Source organism: Nicotiana sylvestris, chromosome 10 (genome assembly GCF_000393655.2).
Source record: "Nicotiana sylvestris chromosome 10, ASM39365v2, whole genome shotgun sequence".
NCBI lineage: Eukaryota > Viridiplantae > Streptophyta > Magnoliopsida > Solanales > Solanaceae > Nicotiana > Nicotiana sylvestris.
Window position 1 is genome coordinate 10769176 of NC_091066.1, and position 16836 is coordinate 10786011.

The 16836-nt window shown below is 39.0% G+C and overlaps 1 long non-coding RNA gene across 2 annotated transcripts in view; it reads right to left on the minus strand.

Moving 5' to 3' along the window:
* LOC138880327 (uncharacterized) overlaps window positions 1-15253 on the minus strand; it is a 26738-nt gene extending 11485 nt beyond the window's left edge. The window contains exons 1-2 of one of the 2 annotated variants that reach the window (XR_011402912.1): window positions 14403-15253; window positions 13455-13536 (exon numbers count right to left, since the gene is read on the minus strand). This is a non-coding gene — a long non-coding RNA (uncharacterized lncRNA). The other variant, XR_011402913.1, reaches the window with a different exon arrangement.
* Between the last annotated feature and the right edge of the window lie 1583 nt (window positions 15254-16836).

Below are 16836 nucleotides of genomic sequence, written 5' to 3' on the forward strand. Positions count from 1 at the left end.
TGACCTCTATATTAGAGTAAGTGGGTGAGCTGTGAATAATGCGTGGTACTTATGAGTCAAATCTTGAGGTGAAGATGTTACGCTTTTGTGCTTAGTCTATTTTAAATATTCTTAGTGTGATGAGTTAGGAAAATTGCTTTAAAAAGGTCGTGTCTATATAAAGTGTAGTTTGATTACTCGAGGACGAGTAATGGTTTAAGTGTGGGGTGTTGATGATCGGCTATAATTACGTGTTTTAGTTGATTATTACACTCTAATTTACTGCACTTTAGTTGAGTTTGTGCTTTAATCGCTAGTGTTTTGCACTAATTATGTGTTTTATGCCTTGTAGGTGTGATTCTGAGCTATATAGATGTTATGGAATGAATTTAAGTGATTTTAAGCTTTGAATTCTGAGTAAAAGCTCAAGGAATTAAGCCGGGATTGTGTTCGGGGGTCAAATTTAATAGTTGAGAACAAACGAAGACTCGATGAGGCATATTGCGCACTGTCTAGTTCAATGCACATAACCTTTTACTAAGAACTCCATTTTGGCTCCATAATATATGGTTGGAAAGATAACTCAAAGGGATACAACTTTCATGTTTTACGTTTTTCCAAATTCCAAACGGAATAGGATGAATAACCGCGGTTTCACCGCGACCGCGGCAGAACCGCGGCAGAGTGCAGACGCAGACAATTGAAGAATCAGAGGCCATGTTTGGCCGCAGTTTGACCGCGACCATGGTAGAACCGCGGCACGAGGCGGAAATTTCAGGGACTAAAGTGCAAAACACGGGATTTTTAGCCCAAAACCCTATTTTAAACACTAGACTCCGCCAAAGAGAGGCATGTATTGTTTTGGAGAGTATTTTTGGCAAGAAGAACAAGTGTGAGAGATCACCCAAAACATCTTGGTTTCTTCTTCTCTTTATTTTTCTTGAAAGTTTTATGATGAATATTGTTTTAGTTTATTTACCCATAGTTATGAGTAGCTAAATCCTTTGTCTAAGGTTTTGATGGAACCTATTTGGGGATGAACTTCTTGTTTATGTTAATACAAATTGCTAGTCTTAATCTTTATTTGTTCAAATTGTGTATGTTGTAGTTAATTGACAGGATCCTCAATTAGATGTGCCTATTTAGTGTGCATAACTCGGGAGAGAGTGCATATTTAGGTTATTGTTGAATAACACCACTCCTAAAGTATAAGAGGAATCTATAACTGCGGGTTTAAAGGCGGGATTAGGGATAACGAAGCCTTGGGTGCAATCTTAAGTGAACTGTGTTAATTAAAGCTAGCTAGTGTATCTCGGGAGAGTGCAATAGTATATTACTGTGATTACTCGGGAGAGATTTACAGTAAAAAAAATGTTCATGATTGATAGAGGTGTGTTGGTCAATTTGTATGAAGCATAAACAGAAGGGATTCCATCAATAGGGGAAGTCATTACCTTAGCGTTTTCTCATTATTGTTTACAACCTTAGCATCCTTAGTTTACAACTGTTTATTTAATTGCAATTTTAGTTATTGAAGACACCATCAACTGTGATTCAAAAGTTTGGGAAATTGGTTCTCAAGAGTTTAGTGGGTCTAAATATTGTGATTGATAGGATAACTCTCTGTGGATTCGACCCTGGGCGTAATACTCGGGTTTTATTTACAACGTCCGCAGAGTCCTTTTTAGAGGGCATAGTTGGGCGTGACCAATTATCTCTGTTTCAGTTGTTGTTATCCTTATTATCCTGTATTAATTCTTACTGTTAGTTTCAACTGTACTTCTTATCTTATTCTGTTATACCTGATATTTCATTTAATCTCAGTAGGGCCCTAACCTTCCTCGTCACTACCCGACCGAGGTTAGGCTTGGCACTTACTGAGTACCGTTGTGGTGTACTCATGCCCTTTCTACGCATGTTTTTCATGTGCAAATCCAGGTACCTCCATTCAGACTTATCACTCGTGAGACGAGGCGCTTGTAGAGACTCCGAGGTATATCTTCCGCGTCTGCAGACCGAAGAGTCCCTTTCTGCTCCCCTTTTTATATTAGCCCTTTTGTACTTTCGTTTTCCTTGTTAGATATTCTGGAGTTAGATGCTTATAGAAAATTCAAAGGCTTGTGATCATGAGATTCTGAGTTTTGGGAAATGTTATTAGTTTTTGAGAGTTGTTATTGTGTATGCCAAGCGGCACCTTAAAATACTGTTTTATTTCACTATTTTGGTTTTAATTATTTCTTCCGCAAATTGATTTCTTTGTTGCATTATTAGGCTTACCTACTCATAGAGACTAGGTGCCTTCACGAAGGGCAAACCGGGGTCGTGACAAGTTGGTATCAGAGCTCTAGGTTCATAGGAGTCATGAATCACAAGCCGGTTTATTAGAGTCTCGCGGATCGGTACGGAGATGTCTGTACTTATCTATGGGAGGCTATGTAACTGTTAGAAAAATTCCACTTCATTTGATTTCCTTATCGTGCGAGATTTTTGACATCACAATCCTAAACATTTGTCTTCCATTCTCTCACATATAGTGAGGGCACGTGCTACCAGAGATGATCAGACACTCGCGCCCCCTACGAGAGCTGTTAGAGGTCGGGGCCGGGATAGAGGCCGAGGACGCGCACACAGTGCAGCCAGAGCACCCGCGCGAGCTGCCACCTAGGAGTCACCAACAGTTCCAGCCAGAGCCCAGGCACCGGATACGCCTACTGCTACTACTACTCCAGCACTTCAGGAGACATTAGCACAGTTCCTGAGCATATTTGGTACATTAGTTCAGGCGGGGTTGATTCAAGTTGTACCAACTACTTCACAGATCGGGGAAGGGACCCAGACTTTCGCCACCCCCACTCCAGACAGCGAGTTCTCATTGGTCGGGTTCCAGGTGTCATAGTGACACAGCCTGTGGTCCCAATTCAGCAGGTGGTGAGGACCTCTCGCCGAGTAGAGGGCAGGTGGGCCCAGGAGAGAGAGGACAGACGAGGTCAGGAGAGAGAGTATAGGGAAGTGAGGAGATATTGTAGACTGGAGAGACCCACTGGTCCTTCTTTTGGAGGAAGAGTATGGCATGGTAGAGGTTTTGTGGGTCAGCCAGCTCAGTTTGCATCTCATATTTCATAGAGTGTTTCAGGTGTTCAGGGGTCTTGGAGTACCCGTACCATACAGTTCCCACTTCCACGTCCTCTGAGAGCTTGTTTTGAGTGTGGTAACACATGCCATATAGTGAGGGATTGCCCTAGACTTAGGAGGAGTGCACCTCCATAGACTTCTCAGCCATAGCACGCTCCGCAGAGTTCTCAGGCTATGATCACAGCACCAGTTGCTACCTCACATGCTCAGCCAGCTAGAGGGGAAGGCCAAGCCAGATATTATGCCCTTCTTGCCCATACCGAGGTTGTTGCCTCCGATTTTATCATCATAGGTATTGTACTGGTTTGTCATAGAGATGCAGTTCTATTCGATCCAGGCTCCACTTACTCTTATGTGTCTCCTTATTTTGCTCCGCATTTGGGTGTACCTCGGAATTCTTTGAGTTCCCTTGTTTATGTTTCTACTCCTGTGGGAGATTCTCTTGTTATGTACCGCATTTATCGGTCGTGTTTAGTTGCTCTTAGTGGTTTTTATACCAGAGCCGATTTATTGTTGCTTAGCATGGTAGATTTCGATATTATCTTGGGCATGGACTGGTTGTCGCCCCATTATGCTATTCTTGATTGTCACGCCAAAACCGTGGCGCTAGCTATGCTAGGTGTACCGCGTGTTGAGTGGAGGGGTACTTAGACCACACTCTTAGTAGAGTTATTTCTTTCTTTAAGGCTCAAAGAATGGTTGAAAAGGGGTGTGACGCGTATCTAGTTTATGTGAGAGATGTCAGTATTGATACCCTTCGGTGGATTCAGTCCCAATAGTACAGTATTTTCCCGATCTATTTCCAGCTGATCTTTCGGACATGTTGCCTAATAGAGATATTGACTTTGGCATTGATCTATTACCGGGCACTCAGACCATTTCTATTCCTCCGTATTGAATGGCTCTTCCTAAGTTGAAGGAGTTGAAGGATCAGTTATAGGAATTGCTCGATAAGGGTTGTATTAGGCCCAGTGAATCACCTTGGGGTTCTCTGTCTTGTTTATGAAGAAAAAAGATGGTTCTATGCGTATGTGTACTGATTATCGCCAGTTGAACAAAGTTACAGTGAAGAACCGTTATCCTTTGCCTCATATTGATGATCTGTTTGACCAACTTCAGGGCGCACGGGTGTTTTCTAATATTGACTTGCGCTCAAGTTACCATCAGTTGAAGATCCGGGAGTCAGATATCCCAAAGACTGTTTTCCGGACTCGGTATGGTCATTACGAGTTCCTTGTTATGTCATTTGGGCTGACCAATGCCCCAACAGCCTTTATGCATTGATGCACAGTGTGTTCCGACCCTATCTTGACTCGTTCGTCATTGTATTTATTGATGATATTTTGGTGTATTCCCGGAGTCGGGAAGATAATGAGCAGCACCTGAGGACAATGCTTCAGACCTTGAGAGAAAAGAAGTTATATGCTAAGTTCTCGAAATGTGAGTTTTGTTTGGATTCTGTGGCATTCTTAGGCCATGTGGGTCAAGTGAGGGTATTCAGGTGGATCCGAAGAAAGTAGAGACAGTACAGAGTTGGCCCAGGCCATCCTCAACTACAGAGATCTGCAGTTTTCTTAGCTTGGTGGGTTATTACCATCATTTTGTTGAGGGGTTTTCATCGATTGCAACCCCTATGACTTGGTTGACCCAGAAGGGTGCTCCATTCCAGTGGACGGAAGAGTGTGAGGCGAGCTTTTAGAAGCTCAAGACAGCTTTGATTATAGCCCTAGTTTTGATATTGCCTACATGTTCGGGGTCTTATACCATTTATTGTGATGCCTCGAGGATTGGCCTTGGAGTATTTTGATGCAGGACGGTAGGGTGATTGCCTACGCATCCAGACAGTTGAAGGTCCATGACAAGAATTATCCTGTCCATGATCTCAAATTCGCTGCCATTGTTTACGCCCTGAAGATCTAGCATCATTATTTGTACGGGGTTCCTTGTGAGATTTATACTGATCATCAGAACTTGTAGCACTTGTTCAAGCAAAAGGATTTAAACTTTCACCAGAAAAGGTGGTTAGAGTTACTGAAGGACTATGATATCACTATTTTGTACCACCCGGGCAAGGCCAATATGGTGGTCGATGCCTTGAGTAGTTGGGCAGAAAGTTTAGGGAGTTTGGCTTATTTACCAGCATCAGAGAGCCCTATGGCGATGGATGTCCAGGCCTTAGCCAGCCAGTTTGTGAGATTGGATCTTTCGGAGCCCAGTCGGGTTCTAGCTTGAGTGGTTTCTCAGTCTTCCTTATTTGATCGTATCAGGGAGCATCAATATGATGACCCTCATTTGCTTGTCCTCAAGGACAAGGTTCAGCATGGTGATGCTAGAGATGTGACCATTGGTGATGATGGGATATTAAAGATGCAGGGTCAGATTTGTGTACCTAATATTAATGGGCTTCGGGAGTTGATTCTAGAAGATGCCCATAGTTCGCAGTATTCCATTCATCCGGGTGTCGCGAAGATGTATCAAGATTTGAGGCAGAACTATTGGTGGAGGCGGATGAAGAAAGATATAGTTGGATTTGTAGCTCGGTGCCTCAATTGTCAGCAGGTGAAGTATGAGCACCAGAGACTGGGAGGGTTGCTTCAGCAGATAGAGATTCAGGAGTGGAAGTGGGAGCGGATCACCATGAACTTTGTAGTTGGGCTCCTACGGACTTTGAGAAGTTCGATTCTATTTGGGTGATTGTAGATGGGCTGACTAAGTCCGCGCACTTTATTCTTCTGTGTACTACTTATTCCTCGGAGCGATTGGCGGAGATTTATATCCGGGAGGTTGTTCGTTTGCATGGTATTCCAGTTTCCATCATTTATGATAGGGGGTACTCAGTTCATATCACGATTCTAGAGGGTCGTTCAACATGAGTTGGGTACTCGGGTGGAGTTGAGTACAACATTTCATCCTCAGACGGATAGACAGTCCGAGCGCACTATTCAGATTCTTGAGGATATGCTCCTTGCGTATGTGATTGAGTTTGGAGGGTCTTAGGATCAGTTCTTGCCATTGGCGGAGTATGTCTACAACAATAGCTATCATTCTAGCATTCAGATGGCACCATCTGAGGCTTTATATGGTAGGCGGTGTATATCCCTGGTGGGCTAGTTTGAGCTGGGTGAGGCCAGTTTATTGGGCACATATTTGGTTCAGGATGCTTTGGGGAAGGTTAAGGTGATTCAGGATAGACTCCGTACAGCCCAGTCCAGATAGAAGAGTTACGCAGACCAGAAGGTTCGTGATGTTTCCTACATGGTTGGAGAGCGGGTTCTGCTTCAGGCTTCGCCTATGAAGGGCGTTATGAGATTTGGGAAGAAGGGGAAGTTGAGTCTGAGATTTATTGGCCCTTTTGAGATATTGAGACGTGTTGGGGAGGTTGCTTATAAGCTTGCCTTACCTCCCAACTTGGTAGGAGTTCATTCGGTATTTCATGTTTCTATGCTCCGGGAGGTATCACGGTGATCTGTCGCACATGTTGAGTTTCAGTTCAGTCCAGTTGGACAAGGATCTATCTTACGTTGAGGAGCCAGCGGCAATATTGGGCAGGCGGGTTAGAAAGCTGAGGTCAAAGAACATTTCATCAGTGAAGGTTCAGTGGCGGGGTCAGCCAGTCGAGAAGGCGACCTAGGAGACCAAGCAGGATATGTGCAGCCATTACCCTCATCTTTTCACTACTTCAAGTATGTCTCTATGCTCGTTCGAGGATGAACGAATATTTAAGTGTGGGAGGATATAACGACCCGACCGGTCATTTTAAGAATTTACACCTCGATCCCCTATTAACTGCTTTTTCCGTGTTTGCTTCTGCTATTGTGAGTTGCCATGATGAAATAATTGGAGTTTCGGGGAGTTTTGGGACACTTCGTCCCTAAATGAGAGCTTAAGTTTTGGAAATTTGACCGTAGTTGGAACAGTCTAAAGACAGCCTCAAAATGGAATTCTGATGGTTCCATTAGCTCCGTTGGGTGATTTCGGTTTTAGGAGCATGTTCAGATTGTGTTTTGGAGGTTTGTAGCTAATTTAGGCTTGAAGTGCCGAAAGTTGAATTTCTGAAGTTTCAGGTTCGATAGTGAGATTTTGATCCGCGGGTCGAAATGAAATTCTAGAAGTTGGAGTAGCTCCGTAGTGTTGAATGTGACGTGTGTGCAAATATTCAGGTCATTCGGACGAGGTTTGATAGACTTTTTGATCGAAAGCGTATTTTTAGAGTTTTTAAAAATTTTAGGCTTGAATCCGATACTAAATTGGTGTTTTGATGTTGTTTTGAGCGTTCCGAATATTGGAACAAGTTTGAATGATGTTTTAGGATAGGTTGGCATGTTTGGTTGAGGTCTCGGGGGCCTCGGGTGCGTTTCGGATGCTAAACGGGTCATTTTTGGAACTTAAGAAATTGCAGAAAAATATTGCAGCAGTCGATTCTGGTTTCCTTCTTCGCATTCGCGAGAGGGGTCTTGCATTCGCGAAGAGGAGCTGGGGTTGGTGAGGAATTTATGCTTCGCGTTCGCAAAGTGTCTCCCGCGTTCGCGAAGCTGGGAGTTTTATACCTACACGTTCGCAATGGTGTTCCCGCGTTCGCGTAGGAGGAGGAAATTTTGCATCGCGTTCGCGACCTGGGCATCGCATTCACGATGAAGAAATCTAGACCCAAGTGAATTTGTGCTTCACGAACGCGATGGGCCTTCCGCATTCGCGAAGAAGGAATATCTGGGCAGTATTTAAATAGCCCATCCGCGACCCTTCTTCATTTTTCCACCATTTTGAACGGGATTGAAGCTTTTGAGGGTGATTTTTGAGGAAACCAAAGGGGAATCACTGGCAGATAACATTGACTTCATAACTCGTTTATATGTTATTAAAGACCTAATTAGTGGTGAAAACATTTGGGAAAAATGGGTAATTAGGGCTTGAGATTAAGAGACCTGGGTATTTGAGGGATCAATTGAACTCCGATTTGAGTGTTCTTATTATGTATAGACTCGGTATAGTACGAGGTTTCTGAAAATGTAAATTTTACCCGATTCTGAGATGTGTGCTCGAGAAGCATTTTGGTCATTTTACCTAATTTCGCGTATTAGGTTAGAATTTATTTATAGAGTTGAAGTGTTATTTACATTATGCAGCTGAATTGAATATATTTGGGTCATTTGGAGTTGAGTACTCGTGGCAATAACGTGGTTTCAGGTTGATTTTGAGCTGGTTCGAGGTAAGTGGCTTGCCAAACCTTGTGTGGGGGACTTTCCCCTTAGGATTGGTATTGTGATAATTGAAATGCTTTGTACGTGAGGTGACGAGTGCGTACTTGTGCTAATTGTTGAAAATCCTATTTTCATTAAGTAACTTTAATTATGTTTTCCCTTTCTATTTATTTACTTGCACTTTTAAACCTGTTGTTAGCTTAGAGAAGCATGTCTAATTAACTTATTTGCTTTATTTGCTTTAACTGCTAAATTTGTATTACGTGAAGCATGCTAGGTTAGAATTGCCTGTATTACTTTGGTATGAAGTTGAGTTTAATTGAGTATTCCTTGTGCTATTGTTGTGTGTTTTACTTTGGGACTACGGGACGACATCCCGAGAGATCCCCTGTACGCATTTACGATTTGAGCTGGAGTGCGAGATACCGAAAGATCCCCAGCACGTATATTGAGGATACCAAGAGATCCTTGGGATACCAAGAGATCCTAGCATATATCGAGGATACCGATAGATCCTCGAGATACCAAGATATCTCTATCATATACTGAGGATACTAAGAGATCATCGGGATACCAAGAGATCCCTAGCATATATTGAGGATACCAAGAGATCCTCGGGATACCAAGAGATCCCTGACATATATTGAGGGTACTAAGGGATCCTTGGGATACTGAGAGATCCCCGATTATTATCTGTGTGAAGAGTGGTATTACTTTGTGATTGTTTTGTCTCTGTTTCAGTTGTTGTTATCCTTATTATCCTGTATTAATTCTTACTGTTAGTTTCAACTGTACTTCTTATCTTATTCTGTTGTACATGATATTTCATTTAATCTTAGTAGGGCCCTGACCTTCCTCGTCACTACCCTACCGAGGTTAGGCTTGACACTTACTCAGTACCGCTGTGGTGTACTCATGCCCTTTTTGCGCATGTTTTTCATGTGCAAATCCAGGTACCTCCATTCAGAGTTATCACTTGTGAGTTGAGGCATTTGTAGAGACTCCGGGGTATATCTGCCGCGTCCGCTAATCGAAGAGTCCCTTTCTACTCCCCTTTTTTGTATTAGGCCTTCTGTACTTTCTTTTTCCTTGTTAGATATTCAGGAGTTAGATGCTTGTAGAAAATTCAAAGGCTTGTGACCATGAGATTCCTGGTTTTGGGAAATGTTACTAGTTTCGAGAGTTGTTATTATGTATGCCAAGCGACACTTTAAAATACTGTTTTATTTTACTATTTCGATTTTAATTATTTCTTCCGCAAATTGGTTTCTTTTCCACATTGTTAGGCTTACCTAGTCGTAGAGACTAGGTACCGTCACGATGGTTCACGGAGGGCGAACCGGGATCGTGACAACTACGAGTTTGTGTTTAACCTCAAAACATTTTAAAATTTGTATGTAATTAATTAATAAGTTATAATAACATTTTTATAGTTATAAGCTACGTAACGAGTTTAAAGGGAAACATGTGCAATATGTATTTTTAAAATATGATTTAAATGGATACATGTGCAATATGTATTTATAAAAGCATGAAATTCTAACACGTTATGATTTTTACAGAAAAATTTATTGTCAAACTCTAAACCCTATGCCAGTTAGTTGATCCTGTTTGCATTTTCAACGATGAACTTACGAACATTAGTTTTTCCAACATCAGAACTCTTAAATTTTCAAGAGTTATGTGTTTTTGCTAAAATTAAAAAAAAAAGAATATAAAAAAGGAAGTATAATACTTTATAAAATTGAAGTGATAAAATTATAAAACTTGAAAAATATTAAAGTCGAATATATTGATTGAGTTGATTGAGGACTTTTATGTGTAGACTTTCTTCCTTTATTGAGTTAGCTAAATAAGACCAATAATTATTATTTTTAGGAACTTATACCTTTTCTTTTAACTTGTATTTTTAATTAACTCAAGTAAATTTTTAATATAATATTTATCTAAGTTTTAAAAAAATTATACTTATTGAGACGAGGTACACGTGCAACGCGCGTACCCTAACACTAGTGTGTGTGTGTATATGTACTTTTTTTTCCACAAAAAGTATTTTCCACCATATTAAATACAGCCTAAGACAAAGGGTGTGTTTGCTATGAGAGAAAATGACTTAAGAGAAATTTGCTCTTGTTAGCTGAACATGGGTAGGAAATCGAAGACTGAAGCGAGAGGGCAAAACACTCAAGTGGTAAATCCAAGCCAAAATCAAGGAGGAAAAGGTCTTCCTGGGACAGAAGATTCAAAGAAAGTGAGAAATTTAGATGCAATTTATGGAATTGTACTATTAGATATGGATCAAGTATCGACAACTTCAACACCAATAATAATACTAGCAAAGACACAAAATGAAATTGTGGAGAGGGGGAGTGAAGTAAGTAGACGATCGTGGGCTGATATGGCAGAGGAGGAAACAATTGCACTTGCTGCAAAGGGTAAGACTCAAACTCTATAAGCTAGAACTTTATGGAGTAAGATTGTAGGTAATTGGTGGATGAAGGAGAGGATTTGAAACGAGAAACACATGTAAATAGCAATGTGAAAATAACTTTGGAGGATATCTATAAGGAAGTGGAGTACTAGAAAACAGGAATAGTATGCTAGTGTTGGGATCAAATCTACCTCAAACAGTCATTGAAGGATACTTCAACAGAATTTGGGGAGGTTTGGGAATTGATAAAGTTGCACAAGTACATAGAGGAGTATTTCTGGTATATTTCACACACTTGAAAGTCGCACCAAAGTAGTAGAAGATGGAGTCCAGATGTTCGATAGAAAGCCTGTTATAGTTAAGACTTGGCAACCAGAAATAGAAATGAAGAAAGAGATTATGGACAATATACAAGTATGGATCAGACTTCCGGGACTGAATGTGAAGTATTGAGAAAAACAATCCTTAGCAAAAATTGCAGGGTTGGTTGGCAATTCTTTGAAAGCAGATAAAGCTACTACAATGAAGGAGCGAATGACATTTGCTAGAGTATTGGTGGAAGTACCCCTTAATAAGGTATTTCCAGATATAATTATATTTGAAAACAAGCATGGCAACATTGTGGAACAAGATGTGGAATTTGAATGGAAGCCAATATTATGTACCAAATGCAAAACTTTGGGCATGAACTAAAGAAAGGAAGAAAATATATCAGAGGAGAGAATCAACAAGGCACCAGCAAGGCAAGAAGAAACAAAAATTGGGATAGAGGAGACAAGCAATGGAGAACACAAAGAAAGCAGCACAGTGTTGAACAAGAAGGAAACTGATGAAGAGAAAACAAAGGGAAGGGAAACAAGTGATGGTGATGCCTAGAAAAGAAAATTTCTAATACAGAAAAGTCAATGCAAAAAGAGGAATTGTTATTAGAGAGATACAAATCAATACAGAATATTCTTTTGTTGTCTTAGCATACCAGAAAAGCAAGAATGAAGGCATAGCTATACCCTCTCGCCCTGGAGGAGGTGAAGCTAAGGGAGGACCAGGACATGGAAAGGGTGGGGGATACCCCAACCTTAATGGATAGGATCGAATTTTGGAATATCAGAGGTCTGAATAAGCCAGATAAACAGAGACAAATGAATCTGTTTATCCATAATCTAAGGGTTGGCTTGTTTGGATTTCTGAAGAAAAAAAAGATAAAGAGAGCTAAGGCACAGAAAGCTTCTCTTAATCTTTGTCAAGGCTGGTCGTTCACTAAAAACTTAGGTAAGCACCCAAAAGGAAGGATATGGCTTTTGTAGAAACCTCAAATATATGAGGTGAACATAAGGAAAGTGGTACAACAGCTAATTCACAGTGAGGTCAAACATCGAGGGGTAGGGCTCAATTTTAATATTACATTAGTGTATGGATTTAATGAACTAGCAGCAAGAAGAAACCTATGGGAAGATATCAACCAGATAGGCACTCAGATAAATGGCCCTTGGGCTGTTACGAATAATTTTAATTGTGTCCTTAACAGGGAGGAAATAATAGGAAGTAAAGTAACCATGGCTGAAACAAGAAAATTTAGACAGTGTATTAAAGTATGTGGCCTGAAGGAGCTTAGATCTTCAGGAGCATTCTTCACATGGAATAATAAACAAGGGGGAGATCACAAAGTTTATAGCAAAATAGATCGAGATATGACAAATACTGAATGGATGACAGACTTGCTAGAATCAGAAGTACACTTCATTAGTGAAGGCATATATAATTATTGTCCGGCAGTAATAAATTGGGAAGGGAGGAGTACATGGCACAAGAAGCAATTTAGATACTTTTAATATGTGGAACCTAATACCAGAATTCAAACCAAGAGTACAAGAAGTATGGAAGACTGAGCTGAAACGCACAAAAATGTATAAACTTGTGGGAAAGATGAATAAAACAAAGAGTGTACTGCAAATATTAAACAAGGAAAGATTCTCATATATTGAAGGGAAAGAAGAAATAGCAATGGCAAGATTGATAGAGTGTCAAGAAAAGATTCAAAAAGACCGAAGGAATGGTGAACTAATTAATGAGGAAATCAGATTGCTGCAAGAAAGTAAAAAATAGAAGGCTGCTAAGGAACAATTCTTGAGGCAAAAGAGTAAGATACAATGGCTGAAACAGGGTGATCAAAATACAAAGTACCTTCATAATGTGATAAAAGCTAGAAGGAATGCCAATAGAATTTTCTCCATTAAGGACTTGACAGGAAAGATACATACAGATATGGAAGGGATTGCTAATTCCTTCATCAAATTCTACAAGGATCTGTTGGGAGAATCTAAAGAGGGAAGACAACATGTTTGCAACAATTGTTCAAAGAGGTCCTATAGTAAAACAAGAGCAGAGAGATAGGTTGGAAGCCCAATTCACTGAAAGAAAAGTAAAGATAGCCTTATGGTTAATAGCAGGAGACAAATCCCCAGGACCTGATGGCTATGGAAGCCAAATCTTCAAAGACTGTTGGTCAGTGGTAAAATGAAACTTAGTAGAAAGTATGCTTGAGTTTTTTGAAACACAAAAAATGCTCAAAATCATAAACAACACAGTGATAACTCTTTTTCCTAAGAGTAATCATGCAGATGAGGTGGGAGACTATAGACCCATCGCGTGTTGTAACAGAATTTATAAAGTGATCTCTAAAATGTTATGTAATAGGTTAAAAGGAGATTACTCACAATAATAGTTGAGAACAAGAGTACTTTTGTGGAAGGCAGAAGCATAGTGTAGAACATCCTTATTTGTCAAGATCTGGTGAAACTGTACAACAGAAAGAAGACCACAAGAAGTTATTTGATTAAAATAGACTTAAAGAAAGCATACGACTCAGTGGAATGGGGTTTTGTGGAAGAGATGCTACATGCTTTAAACTTTCTACCCAGATTTATCAAGTGGATTATGGTATATATATCCACAACTCAATACTCAATTTCATTGAACAGGGGAATCTATGGTTGTATTAATGGGAGGAGGGGACTACGTTAGGGAGATCCTATATCACCTCTACTATTTGTGATATGTACGAAATATTTTACAAGAATCATGCAATAGGTAGCCACTCTTGATGGATTTGCTTTTCACACGAAGTGCAAGAGTCTGAAGTTAAACCACTTATGTTTCGCGGATGATATTTTAATGTTCTGCAAAGGAGACTACCAAGTTGTATTACTCATGCTGAGAGGGCTACAAACTTTCTCTAGTGCATCAGGACTTAGTAAAAATGCTGGAAAATCACATGTATATAGTGCAAACATGGAAGGACAATGCTTAGCTAATATCTATGAGCTAACATGTTATAATCAGGGAACTTTACCTTTCAAATACTTAGGGGTCCCTATAGCATCAAGAAAACATGCAGTAAGGGACTGTGAATTACTGGTGGATAAATTGAGCACAAGAGTACACTCATGGGGATCGAAACACTTATCATATGTAGGCAGAGTACAATTGATTAACTCTGTGCTAATATTCATTCTACCAAAGAAGGTATTAAAGGACAACATGACAATATGTAGGAATTACTTGTGGGATGGGAAAGGAGTATCAAATAAGGTGTCCTTGATAGCTTGGGACCTAGTGTGTAAACCAAAAAGAGAAGGAGGGATGGGAATAAGAGAATATAATACCTGAAATGAAGCAGTGGTGCCAAAATATATTTGGCACATTACAAATAAAGAAGACACATTGTGGGTTAAATGGGTGAACCATATATACTTGAAAGGAAAAACTTGGTGGAACTACATTCCTCCACATGACTGTTGTTGGTACTGGAGGAAAATATGTTCCATACGAGATACTTTTGTAGCAGGATATGTAGAGAATGGATGGAAGACTTAGTCCGAAAAATGCACAATAAAGAGTGATTATCAATGAAAAAGAGGAAAACTGGAACAATGGCCTTGGAGCAGATGGGTGTGGAACAGAATGAACAATCCTAAGCATAGTTTCATTTTTTGGCTTGTAATGCGAAGGAAACTCTTTATAAAATATAGAACACTAAGAATGGGGATTACACAAGACAACGAATGTATGCTATGTTCTGGACAAGCAGAATCGATTGATCACCTATTTTTTGAATGCACATTCTCTAAGATGTGCTTAGAAGAGGTGTTCAAATGGCTTGGGGTGAATATAAAAAATACATAGGTGACAGGAATATGGAGAAGGATGACTAGAGCAGCAAAAAGATCGTTTACAAAGGCAGTGGTGGCAGCAGTCATATATTACATTTGGAGAGCCAGGAACGAAGTAGTCTGGTTGTAGAAAGTACCAAGACCTCAAAAAATACTGGAGCAAATACAATATACATGTAAACATAGATGCTTGGAATTATACAGAAAAGGAAGCGACAGAAGGAGATGAACTGGATAGAGAGTCTATACAAGTAGTTGGGTGAAAAGTAGTCCCAAAATGTATAGAAAATGTATAGATAGTTAACAAAGGGAGGATGATAGGGATATAGAAAGGCAGGGAAGGATAAGAGAATAGGATGATGTGAAAAATTGTATGTGTTTTGGTTCTAGATGATTGAATAATAAGTTTTATTTACACCAAAAAAGAATATGACTTGAGAAAATATGATCCATGGGGAAGTCATTTTTGGAATTTATTGGTATGGCGAAAGTCATTTTTCATGAAATTTATTTTTCATTAAAAGAAGGAAAATGACATCCGGCTATAAGTTATTTTTCTTATAACTATCTTAATTTTTAACTTCATCTCACATCATAGTACTCAAAAGTTTCAGCAGCACATAGGGCGGCCCGATCACTTTTGTGGCCTAAAGACAAATTTTATGAGGGGCATTAATTTTTTAATTTTATTTATTATTTATTTGAAATCTATTTTTTTAGCTTTTCTTAGATATAAAGTTATAAATAATTTTCTTACCAACAATAACTCCTACTAATAAGTATTTCTCAGTTGACAATATAACTAATCTATTTAACCTTTCTTGTGACATTGTTGTTTTAGGTAAGATTTTATCAATTTTAATTTTGAAAACTTCTTTCCGCTTAAGCAACGGTAACATGAGTTATTAACATTGTTCCATAAGCAATTTAGGCATTTGGAAAAGAATTAATCGTTTTATTTGATTAAGTGTATCAATTAAGTTGTTATCTTCTAATTGTACTATTTTCCTTAATATATTTTAATTCAGAAAATAAATCTAAAATATCAATATTGAATTGATTATTATGTTTTAAGGAACGACCAAAATTAAGGCAATATTTTTTCAAATTTTCAACATCTAGCGATCTTAGTTTTTACTACTAAATAGAAAACCAACAATATTTTCATATGCTTCGAATTGTTCAAATCTATTTTGAAGTGAAAAAATAACTTTGTCTATTATGTATAAAAGTAATCAACTCTAAAGGACTCTTCGAAAGCTTTTGAAATTTTATTATCAACACTGCACATCAAATTGTTACTTCCTATATATCACACGTTTCTTGAGAAATTCGGGTTTGACATTCGTTTCAAGTGCAATTTTCTTGGTAAAACTCATAGCAGTTGCAAATTCTTATTCTCTTTATTTGTTAAAGAAAAAAATCAAACTTTTTTACTTTACAGAAATCTTTTTTTAAACTTATACATAGTCTATTAGGTGTAATAAAAAATAGCCCCCACATAAATATGGGGCCTAAAGTGGTAACTTTACTTGCTTTATGGAAGGGCCGCCCCTCGCCGCACACTCTCTAATTTGTTGATGTTATGATAAAAATCAAAATATGGTGGATGTCTACTCTTCCTCCATGATCTTTCTCTCAAATGGTTAATGACATATTCAATGACATATTTTCTATGTTCAATGACATATTCCATGACATATTTTCTTCATTTTTCATGCCTATATAAAGGCCTTGTAATAAATAGGAAAATACACACAATTGAAGAAGAAAATCTCTTCCTTCTCTCTATCTTTATTTCTTGTTCATGCTTTACTAAATTGCTTTTATTTCATAACATGTTATCAGCACGAGTCTCTAACCAATTGTATATATATATCTACAAAAAAAATTCTACATCCAGAAAGATTACAATTAGAAGCCATAC